General features: G+C 44.6%; 1 protein-coding gene and 1 long non-coding RNA gene across 2 annotated transcripts in view; one reads left to right on the forward strand and one right to left on the reverse strand.

Annotated features, from left to right (window-relative positions):
• The window catches only part of FANK1 (fibronectin type III and ankyrin repeat domains 1), a 132,973-nt gene that overhangs the window by 95,425 nt on the left and 14,786 nt on the right, over positions 1-22,762 (reverse strand).
• Positions 17,820-19,325, forward strand: LOC138845274 (uncharacterized). Its single transcript, XR_011382194.1, has 2 exons — positions 17,820-18,187; positions 18,816-19,325. It is a non-coding gene; the product is annotated as an uncharacterized lncRNA (long non-coding RNA).

Raw genomic sequence — 22,762 nt, forward strand, 5'->3', positions numbered from 1 at the left:
ACTAACTGATAGAATAAAAAAGGGAGAGAACAATCCAACATAGGAAGCGGGATACTCAGCAGACTCATAGAATGGCAGATGTTCTAAACAGCAATCTGGCCTCAGAATCAGCCCTTAAGGCATGCGGATCTGGCTGAAAAGCCCATGAGAGTATTTCAGGCATGGAAAGCAAGACACTCTGGAAAAAAAAAAAATTGACCTAAATGAAAGATCTCCACGAGTGAGTTCCCAGTGGAAAAAACAGGTCAAAGAAGGAGGTACCTTTCTCTGAAGGGAGGAGAGAACTTCCACTCTGACTACGACCCTGTCTAAACATGATCCCTCTCTCTCTTCCCCCACCCCCTGTAAGTCTGCCTTTCAAAATAAATCTTAAATAAAATAAAGAAAACCATTCCCTACTAGTTCATGGAAATAGTCTCTTTTTTTTAAAGATTTATTTGAAAGGCAGAGATACAGAGAAGGAGAGAGGTCTTCCATGTGCTGGTTCACTCACTCCCTACTTGGCCTCAATGGCCAGAGTTGTGCTCATCTGAAGCCAGGAGCTTCTTCCAGGTTTCCTACATGGGTGCAGGGGCCTAGAGACTTGTACCATCTTCCAGTGCTTTCCCAGGCCCTATCAGAGCTGGATCAGAGGTGGAGCAGCCAGGACTTGAACCAGCACCCATATCGGATGCCAGCACTGCAGGCGGCATTTACCTGCTATGCCACAGTGCCGCCCCCCAACCTTTTTTTAAGCATAGTTTCATTGTGCTTGATTGTGTGGAAGTGCCTTTATTCATTCAAGCAGACTCCCATGTACGGGAAATGCCCCGAAATCTGAGAGCTCATACATGAAGAAGGAGGGCGTCTTCCTTGACCTGAGAACAATTCTGAAAACGCACACAGCATCAAAAACAGGCTGCAAAGCAGAATCTCTCGTCAGCTATGAGAGCTGCCGTGTAAATTAAAGCCACAAGAGAGTACACTGCACAAGCACTAAACAGCCTAGAATTACAAAGATCGGAAAGACCAGCTTTTAATAAATATGTGAGCAACCAGCATTCTCCCCTGCTTGGTAAGAGTAAATTACAACTTTGAACAACTGTTTGGCCATTTTTCTAACCAAGCTGGTCACATGCACACATATATCCAAACAACTCCACCCTTAGGTACAAATTCAACAGAAATACCTGTATACATTTGCCTAAACACATACTGGAATGCTCATAGAGGCACTATTCATAACAGCAAAAAACTGCCCAAATGTACATCAACAGTAGAAGTAAAGGAGAACAAATTCACACAATGGAACAGCAAAGCGAAAAAGCAATCTTCAACTACACACAGCAACACAGATGAACGTCACAGATATGATAGTGGGGAAAATACAACCCGAACAAGTGCCTGCTGCATGGTTCTATTTACAAAGCATAAGATCAGACCAAACTAAGCTAAGTGCTAGGAGTAAGGGCAGGAGCTTCCGTGGCAGGCACGGAGGCAGAATCTGGAGAGGAACATGAGGAGATAGTTATGAGGTGGAGCCAACGTTCTGCTTCTTGATCTCAGTTCAGGGTATAGGGAGAGGGGAGTTCACTTTGTGAAAATTCAGCAGGCTACACATTTATTATATGCACATACAGTTTATTTCAATAAAGCTATGTTTTAAATTTTAGCTGAATTATTAGCCTTCATGGAAACACAAATCATAACCACAGTGAGGGGGCAGGCATTGTGTTGCAGCTAGTTAAACCACCACTTGGAAGGCCCTCATCCCATATCAGAGGGCTGGTTCAAGTCCTGACTACTCCACTTCTCATCCAGCTCCCTGCTGGTATGTCTGGGATTATGGCTCAGTACTTGAGTTCCTGCCACCCAGGCGGGAGACCAAGATGCAGTTCTCAGCTCCTGGCTTTGGCCCAGCGCAGCCCTGGCTGTCATAGGCATGTGGGGAATAACTCAACAGATCGGAAATCCCACCTGCTCCAACTCTCATTATGCTAATTAATTAATTAAATACTTTAAAATCCTACAGTGAGATACCTTCTCACTCCACAATGATATTATCAAAAAGAAACAAATGCTAGGGAAGAAGGGGAGAAGGGGACTGTTGGTGAGAATGTACTTTAGTGCAGACACAGGAAACAGTATGGAGTTTCCTCAAAAATAAATAAAGTAGATCTGCCATAGAGCCAGCTAGTCCCCTTCTGGGTTCACATCCAAAGGAAATGCAGTCAGCATACTAAAGACATACTTGCACTACCATGACGACCGCTGCAGTAGTCACACAGCTCAGATATGGAATCAATCTAGATGCTCATTGACAGATAGGTAAATGATAAAATGTGGTTCGTATGTACAATGGACCATTATCCAGCAATAAAAATGAAATCCTGGTGAATTGGAGGACATCACATTAAGTGAATGAGTTAATCAAAGACAAATGCCACATGCTCTCACATGTGGAAACAAAAAAGACAATCTTAGAATAGTGATTATCAGAGTTTGAGAAAGAAGCTGGGAAGACGGATGGAGGGAAGTTAGATAATGGGTATCAAAACATGATTCTACAGCACAGTGAAGTGACTATAGTTCCCAATAACCAATTATATATTTTATAAATAGGAAAAGGGAGTCAAAAGTTCCCAAAGTAATGACAGAGAAACATTACCCTGATTTAATCACTGGGCCTCAAAAACATGTATTGATTTATTACACTGTACTCTATAAATATGCTCAATTAAAATAAGTTAGGGGGTAGGCATTGTGGTGCAGAGGGTTAAGTTGCTATTTCCATATCCCATATCTCAGTGACTAGGATCAAGTACCACTTCCACTTTCAATCCAGCTTCCTGCTAACGTGTTAGGGAGGCAGCAGATGGCGGCTCAAGAACTTGGGTCCCTGCTACCCATATGGGAAGCCTGGCTTTGGTCTGGCCCAACCCCAGCTACTGCAGGCACTTGGGGAGTGAACCAGCCGATGGAAAACACCTCTTTCAAATAAATTAAATGAGTAAATACTTTATTGAAAAATTTAAAATTTTTTAACATTAAAATTTTTGTTCTGAAGAAAAGGACAAAATCACTAAATTCAACTAAATATCTAATTGTCTTTAGGTGGAGGAACTATAATGAAAGTGAGGCGATCCTAAGATTCAAAAGTGTCAAACTATTAGCTCAAAATTATAGTCCAGTGTTTGAGCTTAAAAATCAATGTTTCACTGTTGTTTGTATTAAGATAAATGATGTTTGTTTCTATTAAGATAAATGCCTTCAGGGCTGGCGCTGTGGCGTAGCGGGTAAAACCGCCGCCTGCAGTGCCGGCATCCCATATGGGCACCAGTTGGAGACCTGGCTGCTCCACTTCCCATCCAGCTCTCTGCTGTGGCCTGGGATAGCAGTGACGATGGCTCCTGGCTTCAGATTGGGCAGTACCGGCCATTGCGGCTAACTGGGGAGTCAATCAGCAGATGGCAGACCTCTCTCTCTCTCTCTGCCTCTCCTTCTCTATGTAACTCTGATTTTCAAATAAATGAATGAATCTTTTTTAAAAAAAAAAAGATAAATGTCTTCATGTATATACTAACAAGTAGCACTGGTGTTCCAGGAGGCTCCATGCTTTCCCGGTACTCTGAAAACCCTTCAAGCTTGCTACTGCCTACACACAGAATGACACATTCAGAGAACGTAAAGGAAGCCTGCAGACTTTTCTCCTACTGGGCCTCATTAGCTTAAAGTGCAGTTATTGTATAATATAGTGAGAAAACCGCATAAGAGATCTGACAATTTTAGATGAAAGTTTAATAACTATGGTTATAGAAATACTAGATTATATTTTAGCAACAGTAGTGATAAATTTGTTACATAAAAGACAATAAAATGCAGCTAAAATAGGAAAAATATTATAGAAAGGAATTAAATAATTAGTTAATAAACATTTTTCTGGATCTTGTGGCATTTGTCAGCCTTTTACATTTTTAATTCACTATGCTTTTGTTCTAGATGAATATATACTTGAATATCCAACTTTGTATAAAGAGCTCTCATTCTTTTTCTTGAAGACAAATCCTCCAGTCGCTTCAGATCCACAAAACCTTGAGCTGCCCTGAACAGGATTCAGGTTCCCAGCCGCCGTTAGCCCTCACCATGCTGCACGCTGGACGGCAGTGATCAGGGCAGTCTGCGCAACTACGAGACAGATCAGTGTGAGGACGGGACCGTGAACTCAGTAGCCAAGGCCTCTGGATGCCAGGCACTGCAGTGTGGGCAAACCAGCAGGACCGCTGCCTGCGGAAAGCTGAGGGGGGAAACAGCAAGGAATCCGATTGGTCCCCGTAACAAGCTGTGGTCAGTGTTGGGAAGGATGGCCACAGGCATCACCCTGAGAGGGTAGAGTCGAGGATTCTTCAAGGAAGGAAACAACTGAGGGAAAACTGCCCCCACCGTAGGGTGCCTCCAGCAGAGTGGGAGGGCAGTGCTGGTGGAACACACGGAGGGCGAGGGCGAGAAGCGCTGCCCACACACCCGGGCAGGCGACACCAGGGGCAGACAGCACCATCTCAACCCAGCCAGATCTGACACTGAGCAGACTCAGGGCCAGGGCCCGAGGCTGCAGCCCAGCCAACCCCCCGGCAGCACCACTGCCACAGCTGGCAATTCCAGCCCGAGACAGTCCTCTGGTCATCAGGATCATGAGTGTTAACACAGGATGGAATCCTTGCTTCTGCCACATGTCAAACACCTTTGCCATTTCTCTTTCTTATTTGCAGAACACGGGAGTAGGGAGTTGTTCCAGGTGAAGCTGTTGGGTGCTGCGTGTAAAGCCGGGTCCACAGCGCTAAAGAACCAGCTGGCATCTGCTGGCTTCGCGGCCTCCTCCCCTCCCCTCCCCTCCCTCCAGTTTTCTTCCTTCCACTTGGTACTGGCAAGAGCATCCAGGGCTGGAATTCAGGCCACAGCTGAGTCCGTAGGAACAGTCAGACATCCTGAGGTCTCTGCTTACCCAACATTGCCACCTAGCGCCCAAGGCTAGCTTTAGCTCAGCCCTTACCCAGCACTTTGAGTAAATGCTGCCCTGAAATAGGCAAATCTACAATGATTTAAGGTGTTTAGGGATCTGTTCATGTGAACGAGAAAGCAGAGCCAAGAAATTGATTGCAAAATACTTTTCAATTATGAGGACATTCTTTCTACTACATTAAAAGATTCACCTTAGTAAAAAAAAAGAAAAAGAAAATTAGAGCCATTAAGTCTGATTATTAAAATGTTATCTCAAAAATATTAAATTGAAAAATACAAATTCTGACACAAGCATAATTCAGAATTTTTCCATCCACAGTACATTACATTGAAATTAGCTGTTCATTTATTGATTCCTCATCAGATAAAACTTTAAGAACAAAGGCTGTTTTATTGTGCTTCTTATTCCCAGAACCAAACAAACCAACCAGTAGATCAACTTAGGCCAGACCATATATGTAAAAAGTTCATGGAAAAATACATGTTTTGAATAAAGTATGCATGTATTTCAAAATGGGGGCAGTTGTTATGGGATAGCAAGTTAAGTCTGTGCTTGGGATGCCTACATTCCATATAAGGGTGATAGTTCAAGTCCTGGCTTCTCCACTTGTGGTCCATCTTCCTGCTAACACATCCTGGGAGGCAACAGATTATGGCCCAAGTGCTTGGCCCTGCCTCCCACGTGGGAGACCAGGTGGAGTTCCGGCTCCTGGTTTGGCCTGGCCCACACCTGCTGCAGGCAGCTGTGGAGTGAGCTGGAGATGAAAGCATTCATTCTCATTCTCATGCTCTCTCTCTGCCTTTCAAGTAGACGAGAATAAACATTTGAAAAATTGAAAGCTTAGCATGTATCTTCTCTGTCCACAATGAAATAAAACTAGAGGAGAAACTAGAAATTGTATAAATATGGAAAAATTAAACATCTCTTGTACAACCACTAAGAAAAAAAGAAATAATTTCTTGAAACAAATGAAATATTAAAATGCCACATCCCAAAATCTATGGGGATAAAGTAAAAATACTAAGAGGAAAGTTTATGGTAGTAAGTCCCTGTATCAAAAAAAAAAAAAATACATTTCAAATAACCAACCTAATGATGTACCTCAGTGAGTTATAAAAACCAGAACAAACAAAACCCAAATTAGCTGAAGGAAAATCAGATCAGAAAACAAAAGAGATTACAAAAATAAAGAACAATTAAATCAAGTTATTTTTTTGAAAAGAAAATAAAAAGCCTTTAGACTAACCAAGAGAGACAAAGAGACCCCCCCAAAAATAAAATCAAAGATGAAAGAAAGAGACTTTATAACTGACACCCTATGAATACAAGGGATCATCAGAGACTATTATGAACAATGATATGGCACCAAATTGGAAATCCCAGAAGAAATGGATAAATTTCTAGACACAAGTACAATCTATGAAAACTGAATTAACCGGACATAGGACACCTAAACAAGAAACAAGATTGAGTCAGTAATAAAATGTCTGTTAATAAAGAAAAGCCCAGGATCAGGTAGCCTTGCTGAATTTTACCAAACTTTTAAATACCAGTTCTCCTCAAACTGTTCCAAAATATTCAAAGGGAAGGACCCCTTCCAAACTCATCCTACGAGGCCTGTCTTACTTCTATTCCAAAACCAGACAAAGACAAGGGGAAAAAAAAGAAAAAAAACTACAGCCCAATATTCCTAAATGAACATAGATGCAAAAATTCTCAATAAAATATTAGCAAATAAATCCAACAGTACATCAAAAAGATCAAACACCATGATCAAGTGTGATCTGTCCCAGGGATTCAAGGATGGTCCAACATACACAAACCAATAAATGTAATATATTACATCAACTAAATGAAGGATAAAAAATCATGATCAACAGATGCAGAAGCACTAGATGAAATTCAACACCCATCCATGATAAAAAAAAAAATCTGGACTTAAAACAATCTTGAACAAATTAGTATAGGAGGAACGTACCAAAGGAACGTACATAAGGACTGTATAAGAAACCTACAGCTGGGGGGCGGCACTGTGGTGCAGCGGGTTAAAGCCCTGGCCCGAAGCGCCGACATCCCATGCGAACACAGGTTCCAGTCTCGGCTGCTCCACTTCCGATCCAGCTCCCTGCTGATGGCCTGGGAAAGCAGTGGAAGATGCCCAAGTGCTTGAGTCCCTGCACCCACATGGGAGACTCAGAAGAAGCTCCTGGCTCCTGGATCAGCACAGCTCCAGCCGTTACAGCCATCTGGGGAGTGAACCAGTGGATGACGGACCTCTCTCTCTCTGTCTCTACCTCTCTGTAACTCTGTCAAGGAAAGGAAAGGGGAGAGAAGGAAGAAACCCATAGCCTACATCACACTGAAGGGGAACAACTAAAAACCGATTTCTCTAAGATCAGGAACAAACCAAGGCTACCCTCTTTCACCACGCTCATGCAGTGTAACACTGGAAGTCTTAGCAAAGCAATGAAAAAGCAAAATGGTATCCAAGTAGGAAAGGAGGAGGTCAAATTAGCCCAGACAGCATGATTTTATATGTGTAAGCACCTAAAGACACCACCACTGAACTGTTAGAACTGGTTAACAAACTTGAACTTTAGGATACAAAAAAGAAAAAAAACCTACAAAACTCAGCTTTTTAATATACCAAAAATAAAACTGCTAAGAAAGAAATCAAGCATATAATCCCATTCACAGTGGATTAACACACACACACACACACACACACACACCCAGGAAGAAGTGAATGATCTCTCCAGTGAAAATTTCAAAACATTAATGAAATCAGTCAAAGAGGATACTGAAAATGCAGATATCTCATGTTCATGGATTGGAAGAATATCATTAAAAATAAAATATTGGGGCCAGTGCTGTGGCGTAGTGGGTAAAGCCGCCTCCTGCAGTGGCTGCATCCCATATGGACACCAGTTCAAGTACATGGAAGAGAGATCTGCATCACATCTTTATTGCTGCAGTATTCACAACAGACAAGGAATGGAATCAACCTAGTTTCCATCAATAAATCAAGGATGAAGGAAATGTGTTCTATTATACACTGAAATATAAGGCAGCCGTGAAAAAGAATGAAGTTTGTCATTTATAGCAACATGGATGGACGGGAGGATGATGTTAGATGAAATGAATTAGGTCTAGAAAGACAAACACTGCATGTTCTCACATATACGTGGCAATTAGACAGCTGATGTCAAAGAAGCAGAGGCTAGATTTGCAGTGACCAGAGCCTAGGAAGGATGGAGTGGGGAGGGTTACTGGGCACTGGTTGGATAGGTGGAATAACTTCGATGTTCCACAGCACAGGATGACTATGGTTGACAACAATTAGATATTTCAAGGTAGAATTTTGACTGTTTTACACACACACACACACACACACACACACAGTCTGAGGTTGGGGCCAGTGTTGTGGCATAGCGGGTAAAGCCGCTACCTATGATGCCAGTATCCCATATGGGAGCCAGTTTGTGACCCAGCCACTCCACTTCTGATCCAGCTCCCTACCAATAGCCTGAGAAAAGTAGTGAAGGATGGCCCAGGTGTCTGGGTCCCTGCACCCATGTGAGAGACCCAGACGAAGCACATGGCTCCAGGTGGAGCCCTGGCCATTGCAGCCATTTGGAGAGGAAACCAGTGGATTGAAGATCTCTCCATCTCTCCTTCTGTCTATGTAACTTTGACTTAAATAAATCTTCAAAAAAATGAGGTGACACATGTGCTAACTCGGATCATTACACTTTGTATACATGAACTGAAATGTCACAATGTACCCCATACATAAGTACAATTACTATGTCAATTAAAACTAGATTTTATGAAATGTGTATTACTTAAAAATAAATTTTAAAATAGATCTTTTATTTATTTGACAGACACACAGAGATCTCCCGGCTTCTGGTTCACTCCCCCAAGTATCTGCAGAAGTTGAGGCTAGGAGCCAGAAACTCAATTTGAGTTTCCCACTTGGGTAACAAGGACCCAAGTACTTGAGACATCACCTAGTACCTTACAGGGTATGCATTAGTGTGAAGCCAAAATGCAGAACAGAGCCAGGACTTGAACCCAGGAATTCCAACACTGGTCGTGGGCATCCCAAGTGGCAGCTTGAGCACTGAGCTAAATGCCTGGCCCAAAAAATATTTTTAAGTAATTAAAAAAGACAACAAAATAGAAACCATTCAGCAAGAATGACAAAAGTACCACAAAACAATAACAGTAGGTATATACAAGTTTCCCCAAAATCTGTTTTGAAATAAAAATATGCTTTTAAAAAATATATTGGAGGGGACAATGGTGTGGTTCAGGGAGTTAAACTGCCCCTTGGGACGTCTGCAGCCCATATCAGACTGCCAATTCAAGTCCTGCCTACTCTGCTTCTGATCCAGCTCACTGCTAATATGTAGTGGGTGATGGTTCAAATACTCATACTTTGCACCCACACGGCAGACCCTGACGGAGTTCCTACCTCCTGGCTTCAGCTTAGCCTAGTCCAGACTGTTATAGCCATTTGGGGGAATGAACCAGCTAATGGAAGACCTCTCTTTCTCCCCGCCACTCTCTCCTCCCCACCTATTCACTGTCTTTTGTCTCTCTCCCCTTTCAAATAAATAATTAGTATATGTACATATATAGAGAGAAAATTGGTTTAAATAAAGCCTTATTAAGTCTCTTCAAATAAAAATCCAAACCAAAAGGCCTCACCTAATTTCATGAAGTGATGTGTGTTCTGCAAACCAACCGCAAAGCCAACCATCACTGCCGATGCTGTGTCACCAGTGGGAGCTGGATCCCAGCACTCTGCAGGTCAACAGCAGCCCCAATGACTGAGCCCAAACTCTGACACATTCTCTATTTATGATCATTGTTCTTAACAACTTATCTCAACCGTACCCATAAATCAGAGAGGCAGAAATGTTTCTGTGGCTATCTGCCAGAAGTGTTGGCATTTTACTGTGACTACTCCAGGGCATGATATTAGAAATTCAACCAAGAAAAAAAAAAAAAACTCCCAAATCATGGGACAGCTTACTAAAATGGCTATTAAGGAAACATTTCAACTAAAGTTGCATTTAACTTCTAAAATGAAGCTTATGTATCATCACTACTCTAAAAAGAAATTTTTTTTTTTTTTTTGACAGGCAGAGTGGACAGTGAGAGAGAGAGACAGAGAGAAAGGTCTTCCTTTTTGCCGTTGGTTCACCCTCCAATGGCCGCCACGGCTGGCGCGCTGCGGCCGGCGCACCACGCTGATCCAATGGCAGGAGCCAGGTGCTTCTCCTGGTCTCCCACGGGGTGCAGGGCCCAAGCACTTGGGCCATCCTCCACTGCACTCCCGGGCCACAGCAGAGAGCTGGCCTGGAAGAGGGGCAACCGGGACAGAACCCGGTGCCCCAACTGGGACTAGAACCTGATGTGCCGGCGCCACAAGGCGGAGGATTAACCTAGTGAGCCTTGGCGCCGGCGAATTTCAGCGTTTCAGCGTTTCAATGTTTGGTCTCTATCCCAACTCCAAGAAAATACAGGCCAAATGACTGCCGTTTCTGCTGCATACTCTATCATGTTTCCTCACTGTAGCCTGAGAGTATATCGAATATTTGACAACACTCTTCAGCAAAGGGACAAAACAGTGAGCTAAAATAATAACAAGCAGAGTCACACAGAGTCTAAGAGGCAGTAGTTCTCTTCCAAGTCAAAATTCTGCCCCCATGTTCTTGGGCGTGGTCTCAGTGTCCTTCAAAGCGAAAGGGATGCTGACTGAAGCATTAGAAAAACCTGTGCCCTGCTCATCATAAAAAGTCACAGTAATTTTTTAAAAAGAGTTCCCAGAACTTCTAGAATTATAGGCACAAAGAACAAGGAATGAGTATTCTCAAGAGAATGCAATCACAAAGGTAAAAATCACCCGGCTTTCCGGTCCTAAAGGCAGCCATTTGGCACAGCCATTAAGACGCCTCTTGGACTGCTGCGCCCCATGTTTGAGGGCCTGGGTTCAAGTCCTGACTGTTTCCAGTCCAGCTTCCTGCTAATGCACACCTTGGGAAACAGCAGGTGTTGGCTCAAGTATTTGGATCCCTGCCACCTGCATCAAAGGCCTGGGATGAGTTCTGGGGCTGATCTGATTCAGCTCTGATTGTGTGGGCATTTGCGGAGTGAACCAGCAGATGGAAAATCTGTTTTCATTCTCTCTCCTCTTTCTCTCCCTCCTTCCCTACCCCTCCCCCTCCCAACCTCTCCCTCCCTTTCCCCCTCCTCTCCTCCTCCCCATCCCACCTCTCCCCCTCCCCCTCCCTCCCCTTCCTCTTCCCCTTTCCCTCCCACCTCTCCCCCTCCTGCCCCTTCCCCTCTCCCCCTCTCCCACCTCTCCCCCTCCCCCTCCTCTCCCCATCATGAATAATTTTTAAAAGTCAGGTCAGAAATAGAGCTAAGTGAGAAAATAGTCAAATTCCATGGAGAAATTCACTTAGAGAAATCCTCATCACCTGTGTTGACTGCACCTTTGCTCCACCTCAAATCCTTTGTACCCCACCAGGAGTCTCTCCTCTCTTACGGTCCTGCTTCACGTTCAACAGAACAATAGCAGCCACCCCAGTAGCCTGAGGACTGGCCAGCATCAATATTCCATGTAATTCAGGGACAAGGATTCCTTACCTCCTTCCTAAAGCTCTCCCAGAGCAGTCACAACAGATTCAAGGGCACAGTCTTGCCAGCAGCAGGTGTTTTAGTGGGGGTTCATATGCAACACTGAACACTTGTCCAGGCCAGTGACACCAGAACTAGCTTTTTATTATTATCTGCAGCAAATAACCACTGACTCCCAGATCACCTCAACTAACTAGCACTGAAATTTACATGATTCTTATGGCTTCTGTTTCATCTAGAGACCAAGAAACTCCTTCCCTTTTCTACTGGCTTACTTGTAATTACACGTGGACCTAAGCAGCCCCACGCCATCTTCGGCTGGTAAATAGCTTCCTTTTGTTTCTGTATTATGACAACTTTGATTCTGCTGGTGATTTCTGAGATTATGCCCCTAAATTTCTTCACGTATCTAGAGATGAACATGAAAGGACATGGAGTACATGACTTAACATTACAAAAGGCTGCAGAGGCTGGCGCTGTGGTGTAGCCGGTAAGGCCATCCATCACCTGCAGTGCCGGCATCCCTTATGGGCACCACTCAAGTCCCAGCTGCTCCACTTCCGATCCAGCTCTCTGCTGTGGCCTGGGAAAGCAGAAGATGGCCCAAGTGCTTGGGCCCCTACATCTATGTGGGAGACCTGGAAGAAGCTCCTGGCTTCACATGGACACAATTCCACCCACTGTAGCCATCTGGGGAAGTGAACCAGCACATAGAAGACTCACTTTCTCACTCACTCCTCACCCCTCCCCCACCTTCAAATAAATAAATCTTTAAAAATTAAAATTAAAAAAAAAGGGCTGGAGTCAGAGCAGCTGTGTGATGCAAACAAGTAACTAGGCTTCTCCAAGTCTCCACGTCCTCATCTGTGAGCCAAGGAAAATATTTACTGTGCCAAGTTGTTTAAGGATCATTGAAAATGTATGTAGGGGCCAGCGCTGTGGTGTAGCAGGTAAAATTGCTGCCTGTGCTAGTGGCATCCCATATGAGCACCTGTTCAAGTTCTGGCTGCTCCATTTCCAATCCAGCTCCCTGCTAATGTGACTGGGAAATCAGCTGAGGATGGCCCAAGTGCTTGGGCCCCTTCACCCACGTGGGAGACACAGAAGCTCCTGGCTTATTGGCCCAGCTCCAGCTGTTGAACACATTTGAGGAGTGAACTGGCAGATGGAAGGTCTCTGTCTGCCTGCATCTCTCTAACTCTTTCAAATAAATTTTTAACAAAAACAAAGAAAATATAAATAAGAAGCTGAACATTTAATAGGTGTTCAAATGGTAAGCTGTTCCTAAACACTTTATCATCATGGTCAACTATACATAGCATAAAATCTTAACCCTGTTCAAAGTGTCCACTTACGTGGCAGTAAGTGCATTCACAGGGTGTCACCACCACCCACCTCTGCACTTTCGTCACCAACTGACACACTGTCCCCATTAAACAAGTCTGCTCCCACCCCTGTATGTGCTGACACAAACTGATGATTCCTGGTATGTATAAAAATCTGTAAAGTAGTTGCCATTTGCATTATTCATAATCGCCAAAAGGTACAAGCAACCCAAATGTTCTAATGGGTGAATGAATGAAGTATAGTACACAGGTTATCAGGAAGTGAATTCTGACACATGCCAAAACAGGGATGGGCCTTGGAAACATTATGCTAAGTGAAATAGGAGGGCAAATATTGCAATGGAGTTCAGGACACGCCATTCACAAAATGGCACCTTGCATATGAACCATCTCAAACTGAAGGAACTGAGGACAAGGCAGGAAGGACTCACCTCCCCCGGCACTCCTCCCCTAGCACAGCTCCCGAGGCCCTCCGGGGAGATGCTCTCCAACGTGCCCAAGAGAAAAGAGTGTCCTTACCCACGACAACGGACCAAAGAGGACACAGAAGGACCTTGCTGCTTGCCCCAGTTCACTACTTTTTTTTTTTTGACAGGCAGAGTGGACAGTGAGAAAGAGAGAGAGAGACAGAGAGAAAGGTCTTCCTTTGCCGTTGGTTCACCCCCCAATGGCCGCTGTGGCTGGCGCACCGCGCTGATCCGATGGTAGGAGCCAGGTGCCAAGCACTTGGGCCATCCTCCACTGCACTCCCTGGCCACAGCAGAGAGCTGGCCTGGAAGAGGGGCAACCGGGACAGAATCCGGCACCCCAACTGGGACTAGAACCCGGTGTGCCGGCGCCGCAAGGCAGAGGATTAGCCTAGTGAGCCGTGGCGCCGGCCCAGTTCACTACTCTTAGCATGTACCCCTTTCTGTCCTATTTCCCACAACTCTCCACTCTTCACTAATTCCAGTATAAAAACCCTCAGGATTGGCAGCACTGTGGCACAGTGGGTTAAGCTGCCACCTGCAAAGCCAGCAGGTCTGAGCACCAGTTCGAGTCCCAGCTGCTCCACTTCAGATCCAGCTGCCTGAGAAAGCAGAAGATGGCCCAAATGTTTGGGCCCCTGTACCCATGTGGGAGACCTGGATGGAGTTCCAGGCTCATAGCTTCAGCCTGGCCCACCTCCCCACACACACCTGTTGCAGCCGTTTAGGGAGTGAATCAGCAGATCCAAGATTGATCTAACTCTTTCAAATAAATAAAAATCTTTAAAAGAAAAAATGTAAACCGTCAGGGTTAACTGTGTCCTCTGTCCTCGTTTCCTCAGAGAGGCTGCTGTGTCACAGAAAACTCAGATTACATCAATGTGTATGCTTTTCTCTTGATAATCTGCCTTACGTTACAGGAGCTCAAGCTGAGAACTTAGAGATAGAGGAAAAATATTTTTCCTCCTCTGCCCATGATTCCACTCACATGTGGTACCTATATCAGGCAAATTCACAGAAACAGAGTTGAGGGGCAGTAGTCAGAGACTGTCGGGGGGGGGGGTCCCAAGTGGCATCTTAACTGCTATGCCTAAGGCCTGCCCCAGTCCCTACTTCCTATATAAATCCAATTTATGAACTTCCATTACTTTTTCATACTACACAGAAGAGCAAAATATTTCAATTAACTAAACTATGGGGAAAGAAATCAACTGTGAGTCCCAAATGGTGACTATAAACTGCCAAGTTAAACCACAGCCACCTGCAGTTCAAGTGTCCATCAAGTCTACGTTGTATGTTGTAGGGGAAATGTGTGCAAACGGGAATGTCATGCGTCGTTTAGATCACACCCACCTGGGCTTTCCGTCTAGCCTTTGGCGTGTTTCACAGCGCGCTAGGCTGAAAAGTACTGGTGGTCGGGCACACGATTCCTGCCTCCGAACGTGCAAATCAAGCTGTCCCATGGAGGGCGGATCCTCTCCCACGTGGCAAGGTCACCGACACATCATTTTCAAGCCACTGCAACATTCCGACCTATCCGTGGGTCTGCTCTTTGGATTTCCCTTCGACTGCTGTTGACATCTTGCTGGTTACTCCACTTAGCAGTGAAAATATTTAGCACCGATTTTGTCACCGTAGGAGTCAAAATTTTACATACTTTTCAAAAAATTCTCCTTTAACACATGTAAGCAGCATCCACGGGGGAGTGTGATTCCATGCTTCTCAGAGAAGGGCCTGGGGAACAGCAGCTGGCCACCTGCTGGGGTGCGCCTGTCAGAAATGCACCGTGGCAGGGAGGGGAGTCCACTCTGCAGACACTGAGCTCTAGCAGGACACCCAGCATGGACACACTGACACTGGGACCTTGCCAGGCTGATGGACATTGCTGACCCACCCCAGCCTCAGGGGAACTGGGGCCACCAGTCGTCCCACCCTCCCTCTGGGATTTGCCGCCGGCTTTCTGCCTTCCTGGCTCCCTCGTAGAGCCCGGATGTGAGCTCACTTCACCTTCACACCCAAGTCCACCTGAGCTCAGACTCAATTTGCCCATCACCAACCCCTGCCCACCCCTCTCCACAGCAAGCAAACCTCCTCAGATGGTGCCACCCCCTCTGGAGCAGTCGTGGGACAAAGATTAGTCCTTAGGGCCAAGACAAGGGGAGGATCTTAACAATGAGTTCTCCATAGCCGTTCAAAGCTCACCATGGCTAGGAAAAATCTTACTCCCCACTTAGTGCTCACATTTAATTTAGAATTCAAGGGCTTTTTAAAAAATATTTATTTATTTATTTATTTATTTATTTGAAAGGCAGAATTAGAGAAAAATCTTCCATCTACTGGTTCACTCCCCAAATGGCCACAACAGCCAGAGCCAGGCTGGTCCAAGCCAGGAGCTTCTTCCAGGTCTCCCACTTGAGTGGCAGGGACCCAAACACTGGGGCCATCTTCCACGGCTTCTCCAGGTGCATTAGCAGAGAGCTAGACCAGAAGTGGAGCAGCCAGGACACAAACTGGCACCCGTATGGAATCAGTGTCTAAACAGCAGTAGCTTTACTTGCTGTGCCACAACGCCAGCCCCAGTTTTCTTAATAATGAAGACAAGGTTAAGAGACAGTGCTTTGAGTGATCCTTTGCTGTACCATTATGGGGTTTCTCTGACCTGTCATTTTCGATCCTGCTCATGTGTTCAAGTCTTCTACTTACTGACTTAATGAGTACTTGAGTGATGACGTGTGCCTGTGAACATGCAAGTGACCCACTGTCGATGGACAGGGCCTGTCCCCGGCCTCAAGGATCTTACATTCTGCCTCTGAGTTCAGCATAGAGAATATTACATAAAAAGAATATAGTTTTGTGGGTTTTTTCATTTGTTAGGTTTTTTAAAAGCATGAAAGATGCTGAGGGTCTTGTGCTATGGCACAGTAGGCTAAGCCTCCGCCTGTGGCACCAGTTCGTGTCCTGGCTGCTCCTCTACTGATCCAGCTCTGCTTATGGCCTGGGAAAGCAATGGAAGATGGCCCGAGTGCACCCATGTGAGAGTCCCAGAAGAAGCTCCTGGCTCCTGCCTTCAGATCAGCTCAGCTCCGGTGGTTGTGACGATTTGGGGAGTGACCCAGCAGATAGAAGACCCTTCTGTTTGTCTTTCCCTCTTGTGGTCTGTAACTCCACCTCTCAAATACATCTAATTTTATATATAAATATATATAAATTTAATTATATATATATATATAATGATGAAATATAGCTTTAGAAAATGAGGAAAAATAATGCAAATTTAGAATGTGACATATCAAAAGAATGAGGACTGCTCCTTTGTATAGACTATGTTGAAAAAAACTGCTGTCCAGGGGCCAGCACTGTGGCTCACTTGGTTAATCCTCCACCTGCATCGCCGGCATCCCATATGGGCACCGATTCTAGTCCTGGTTGCTCCTCTTCCAGTCCAGCTCTATGCTGTGGCCCAGGAGGGCAGTAGAGGATGGCCCAAGTGCTTGGTCTCCTGCACCCGCATGGGAGACCAGGAGAAAGCACCTGGCTCCTGGTTTCAGATCGGCGTAACTCCAGCCGTAGCGGCCATTTGGAAGGTGAACCAACGGAAGGAAGACCTTTCTCTGTCTGTCTGTCTCTCTCTCTCTCTCTCACTGTCTAACTCTGTCAAATAAAAAAAAAAAAAAAAACAACTGCTGTCCAGGAGAAATACTGGGGGAAAGGTTTGGATCTGTACTATGAGTATTTAGGAAGTTCAGAAATAATACCTCTAAGGGCAATCTAAGTGACAAAATATTGGAAGAATTACAGTGAGGTAGAGTCTGGTAGAGGGAGACACCCAAGATACCCACTGTTCTGTGGCCCACCCCACCCCACCCCATCCTTTCATGTGGCTGGTTAATTTGGATTTACGTTGTATTTGCTCCCTCTAGACCTTACTTCCTAGCTTGTATCTGGTGTCTGGGTGTAACCTGTACAGTCCTGGCAGGCCTCATCTTATTTTCACCACAAGGTGGGGCTCGCCATTGCCCTGATTCAGGTGAAGCAGCAGGAAGGCACCTGCACCAGACCTCAGAGCCAGCACCCAACAACACGGGCCTGACGGATTCCAACCGCCATCCACGCTACCTCGTGTGGCTGTGCTGCTGGCCATTATTATGGTTTTGTAAATTAACCTGTTTTTAAATAAAATTAACTCAAAGCCAACAGATTCCATTTGGAAGTAGTGGTAGCAGTGACTATTATCAGAGGAAAAAAGTTTTAGTAGGAGCAGCTGTGACAAGCCAGCCTGACTCACGCTGAAGTCATCCGTAATCAAGTTACCATCTGACAGCTGATTAGAGCATGAGGGGCCTGAGCACCAGGCCCGGGACAGTGTCTGTTTCACCAACACGCTGCCTACTGGCAGGCGGCTAAAGACCTGAGCTTAGGTGTTACACAGAACGAGCAACAATCAAAACGTGTGTGCGGAATCGGAAAAGGATGGCAAGTCACCTCTGCATAATGGCGAATTCAGAACCGAGGGGGCAGAAGTCACCCGATTCCCTTAGAAGACCTCATCTGTCTGTATCCTCTTCCTTTTTACGAAGTTAGGGTAACCAGACTGCCCCTCGATTATTTTGTATTTCCACGATACATGATACTGCATTAAGTTGTTGTGGTTCTTGGAAGCTTAAAATATTTTCAATGTTTTCTACCTTTGTCAAAGAGTGGTTAAGAATGTTATACTACTAAGAGTCAGAGAACTCAAGGGGCTTCCATAGCCTTGGAAACTCATGACTGGAGCATAGGGAGATTACTGATGCCATAGACAGGAGTGTCAATTGGTAAAGTCAACAACAGGAGTCACTGTGCACTTACTCCTCATGTAGGATCTCTGTCCTTAATGTGCTGTGCATTGAGATTTAATGCTATAACGAGTACTCAAATAATATATTTCACTTTGTGTTTCTATGGGGGTGCAAACTGTTGAAATCTTTACTTAATGCATACTAAACTGATCCTCTGTAAAAAAAAAAAAAAAAAAAAAAGAAAAGAAAAGAAAAGAAACTATCAACTCCCAACTTGACTCTCACTGGGATTAAACATGACAATAGGTCTGATCTGATTTCATCATCATTAAAAAAAATCATCTATTATTTTTCACTTTATGTTTCTGTGTGGGAGCAAACTGTTGAAATCCTTACTTAATGTATACTAAGCTGATCTTCTGTATATTAAGATAATCGAAAATGAATCTTGATGTGAATGGAAGGGGAGAGGGAGTGGGAAAGGGGAGGGTTGTGGGTGGGAGGGACGGTATGGGGGGGAAGCCATAGTAATCCATTATTCGTACTTTGGAAACGTATATTCATTAAATAAAAGTTAAAAAAAAAAAAAAAAAAGTTACCGTATGTGGGCGAAATGGTCATTTTTCCCATTCAATTATTGATTATAGCCATTGTCTATATTCCCACCAAACTAGGGTATTTTTGCTTTTTTACTTGTTAAACTTCTTATTTTGTGAAGTATTAAGTCTTTTTACTGTAATGTAACCTTAAAATATATTATCTCAAAAACTAAAAAGATAGAAAAAGAAGGTGAGAAGAGAGATGGCAAGGGAAGAAGGGAATATCATTATGTTCTTAGAATCGTATCCACAAACCATATTGAATGTTAAAAACTACTTGAAATTTTAAACAATAAAAATAATTCTGAACACGTCCTCTAACAGTTGGTTCACACTGAAGCGAAGCACAATATATTAGGTAAGTTAGACATGTTAGCAAAGAGCTCAAGTTACTAACCAGGCTATTTCTTGGGTCAGTACTTTTACCATACCAATTCTTAAATTTAATTTTGAACCGATCAGACTACACTTACAAGGAAAAGCAATGCATTCGATTCACCAATATTTTAAGATGACATCTGTCCCTTTCCCTGAAGTTTTAACATCTATTAAAAAAAAATTGACAGTGTCAGTGCATAAGAAAGAAAAAAGGAATCCAGTCAATAATCCCCATGCAAAGGAAGAAAAGGAGATTAGAAGTTTCTATTTATATTTCATTTTTCACTGGAAAAGCATTTGAGTTACAGGCTCTGGTTCAGCTGTTTGTCCTTCAATCTGCTACAACAAAGAGGTATTATCTCATGTGCAAATAATAGATGAAGAGTGGCTACTTCCAGCAGCCTGGGTTATGGAGACGTTAGTGGGAATGACCTGTGGTAACTCCTGAGGGCACAGAGGCAGGGCAAGCCACACACAGACCATGTGTTCACCGGCCCACCAGGTATCCATCAGTCAACTTCAAAAATCATCAGGACATCCGCAGGCAACCATTGCCCCAGTTCCTCAGGCTTCACTAATCAGCAGCTGTCGTTGCTGTTTTAGTCCAAAGCAAAGGAAACCTTTCCTGAACGGAACCCGACAGACCCACAGATGGCGAGACTGGATCCATCAAACCCGTCTGACCCAGCAGCTACTGTGGCACAGATGGCTCTGGACATGCTACTCCCTGTTCTTGTTCTAGGCACAGAACCCACCCACCAGAGCTAACAGGAAGGACAGGTAAAGCAGAACAGAAATAAGGATTAGGATGGAGCTCTGGAGGAGATTCTAAACACCCCATGCAAATGAGGCTGGTGAAAGAAACTGGGATTTTTCACTAGCAGAATGCTAAAACTTCAAGTCTGAAAGCACAGTGGGTTGGGTAGCTGTGGAAAAAGAGGTGCTCACACGAACTGCTGCCGGAAGCCTAACCTGCCGTAACCTGGCGGGGGAGCTCACCACAAAGTCAACACTACCTTTGGCCAGGCCATTCCACACCCAGACGTCTACTCTGCAGATAACACTGACACAAATGCAGAATGTCAGATATACCAGCTGTCCGTTACAACTTGGCTTATAACCACTTATTTAAAAAAAAAAAAAAACACTGTTGTATTAGTTTCCTCCTGCTGTTGTAAACACTTGCCACAAACCTAGTGGCTTAAAACAACACAAACGTCTTATCTCGCAGTGAGGTCAGAAGTCCACAGTGGGCCTGCCGGGCTACCATCGAAGGCTGGCTCCCTTCCAGGCCTCTTCCAGCTTCTAGAGACGGCACACACTGCTCGGCTCTTTGTCTCACTCCGACCTCTGCTCCCACCGTCACATTGCCTCTCTGATCCTGCCCTGCTGTCTCCCTCTTAGAAGGAAGCTTGGGATTGACTGCACTGGGCCCACCTGGACAAGACTTGCCCCAGAGCCTGAGCCTTCATCACAAAGCCCTTCTGCAATGTAAAGCAACACAGGCACAGGTTCAAGAGATTAGGATGTGGGCGTTTTTATTCTGCCTCTCACAATAGCAAACAGCTGAAAACAAACTGGCCCTCAGTCGTGGCCTGGTTACATCAGTTACAATAAATTCATACAATAAAATATCACATGGCTACTTTTAGAATGAGAAAACTCACTGTGTGCTAAACAAAAAGCTCTCCAAAAAGCAATGCTTGATGAGAAAAGCCATGTGAAGAACAGAGAGAGGAATGCAGTAATACAACGTGCGTGGTACAGATTTAAACTCTCTCCGGAAGGACAGACTAGAGCTGATCATGGTGGCAGCCTGGACAGGAACTGCATGGTGTGTGCAAACGTGAGGATTTTCACTGTACACTCTTTTTCAACTTTCAATTTTCAAAACATGTAACTATATCACTTATCCAAAAAGTAGAATAATAAAGTCTAGAAGTGAAAGAAAACAAAGTGTAAAAGGAGCCGCAGATTGGAGAGATGAGTGTGGGCTCCAGCCAGAAAGGCCAGGTTTCACAGTAAAAGAGACAAGATGCTATCTGATTCCACTGCTGCATAACAAATCACCCCAAGGTTTACTGGCAAACATGTATTATCTCTGGGTGAAGAGGGCAGACACCTGGGGACAGCTTCGCGGGTTTCTGTGGCTCAGGGTCTCGTGAGGCTGCAGAAGCTGCCTGCCAGCTCACTTCCTGACAGCGGCAGGGTCAGGCCCTGCTGGTTCCTTCCCACGTCCGCTGCTCCTCCCCAGGCAGGCCAGGCCATAGGACGCTTTAGTGCATCCACCGTGTGGAAACCAGCGGGTGATCCAGAGGAGAGGGAGGGGACGCCGGAGGGAATGATACAGCCAGCCCACAGCAGAAGCCCTGTCTTTCATAACTTAATCTTTGGGTGACCTTCCATCACTTATCCCATGGTGCTCATACAGACCACCCTGGTGCCATCAGGAGGGCTCTTCCAGGGCCATCTGGGGGGTGACAAGCACAGACAGGGAGCAGCAGCGGAAGGAGGGCACTGGTGGGTTGTACAAGTGAAGGAATAAAAAAACTACTGCCATGAATATGGAAGACAGGAAGGAAACTGGCCTAATCAGAGTCATAGTGCATACTGGGAAGCAATGAAAAAAAAAAAAGATACGGAGGGGCAGGCACTTGGTTCAGTGGTTAAGATGCTGCGTGGGATACCCGCATCCCTATCAGAGTGCTTGGGTTCAAGAAAGGGCTCCACTTCTCACTGAGCGTCTTGCTGATGCACACAGCAGGCAATGGGTCAAGGACTTGGGTCATTGCCAGCAACAGAGGAGACCCATCAGTAGTTCTTGGATTCTGGCTGCAGCCTGGCCCAGTGCTGGCTTATGTGCCCATTTGTGGGGTAAGGGGTGAGCCAGAGATGCAAGATCTTTGTCTGCCTTTGTCTTCCTGCCTTTCAAATAAAATAAAACAAGTCGATTTTTAAAAAATTTAAACAAGGAGGAGGGTTTTGTCCAACTACCAAGCCACCAATCCCGGATTCCTATACCTCAACTGATCTCCCTGATGGCACAGATTATCTAAAATTTCAAATCTATACCCTGGACTTTAAGTTGGAAAATGTTTTGTCCCATCCCACTGAAAAATTCTTTCATATATGTTAGGATCTCTCCTCTGCTTGGAGGTGATTTCTTTTTTTTTTAACTTTTATTTAGTAAATATAAATTTCCAAAGTACAGTTCATGGATTACAATGGCTTCCCCCCACCCATAACTTCCCTCCCACTCGCACCCCTCCCATCTCCCACTCCCTCTCCCATTCCATTCACATCAAGATTCATTTTCAATTATCTTTATATACAGAAGATCAATTTAGTATATATCAAGTAAACATTTCATCAGTTTGCACCCACACAAAACATAAAATGTAAAATACTGTTTCAGTACTAGTTATAGCATTATTTCACATTGGACAACACATTAAGGACAGAGATCCCACATGAGGAGTAAGTACACAGTGACTCCTGTTGTTGACTTAACAATTTGACACTCTTGTTTATGGCATCAGTAATC

The sequence above is a fragment of the Oryctolagus cuniculus genome, chromosome 15 (genome assembly GCF_964237555.1).
Source record: "Oryctolagus cuniculus chromosome 15, mOryCun1.1, whole genome shotgun sequence".
In the NCBI taxonomy this organism is placed as follows: Eukaryota; Metazoa; Chordata; class Mammalia; order Lagomorpha; family Leporidae; genus Oryctolagus; species Oryctolagus cuniculus.